Genomic DNA, 964 nt, shown 5'->3' with positions numbered 1-964 from the left:
TACAGCCTGAGCCTCTTATAATTCTGAATTAAAAGCTGCACTGACGTATAAGAGGATACCCTGACGTTAACGGGTAAATCCATGCCACGGATGACAGCAGATGCTGGTGTCATAGATACTCAAGGAGCTGTATGCATTCCAACAGCTGTGAGGATCAGGCACAGGGGCAATTCGCTGACTGTACCCCATCCTCTCTACCCACAATTTAGCCCTCTTATGGCTCAGGGACATAGTCACCTCCTCTAGGAATTGGTGCTGATCTGGGCTTGGCCTGCTTATGCTACCTAAGGACAAGTTAACCCCATTCCCCAAATGTGGGAATGAAGGACTTCAGATGTCCCACTGCAACATTCTGGAAGGAAGCATTCAGGCTCGGCAAAGGTTAAACCCCAGGCCAGATTCCAGATTTTTATGCTCTGAAGCTCTATGAGAGAGTTATTACTGCGTTCAGAGAATAAGAATCTGGCCCAATAAAAACAAACCAATTTATAACTGTTACAGACACATTCCACTTGTAACTCTCCACTAAGAGGCATTACATGCTAGATATGCATGCAACCCAGTGACCATCGTTACTGCCAGACCCAAAGCAGATTCAGCTGAGTTTTAGATACGGCATTCTTGGGATCAGACCCACCGGGTTCTGGGTAACCAGAACACTGGGGATTAAGAAACACATGTCCCAACTATAAGCCTTGCCAAATGTTTCCACAGCACAGACATGGGATCCGGCTTGTGCGGAGGGCAGGAGGGGGCCCCCAGCTTGCATCACATTCTTCCAGGCTTAATCTACTCAGCAACCAAAGTGGAAACAACTTTCTCCCCACTCGTGGCCAACGGAGTGTGCAATATGGTCTCATGCCATCGTACAGCAAGCAGGCTTCGCAGTAACTAACTCTGCCCCGTGTTCCTCCTGGCAGCCATTTAGGACCTTGCTGAGGGCATGGTTTGGGGGACAACGGTT

Source organism: Zalophus californianus, chromosome 2 (assembly GCF_009762305.2).
Source record: "Zalophus californianus isolate mZalCal1 chromosome 2, mZalCal1.pri.v2, whole genome shotgun sequence".
NCBI lineage: Eukaryota > Metazoa > Chordata > Mammalia > Carnivora > Otariidae > Zalophus > Zalophus californianus.
This window is presented reverse-complemented; position numbering follows the sequence as displayed.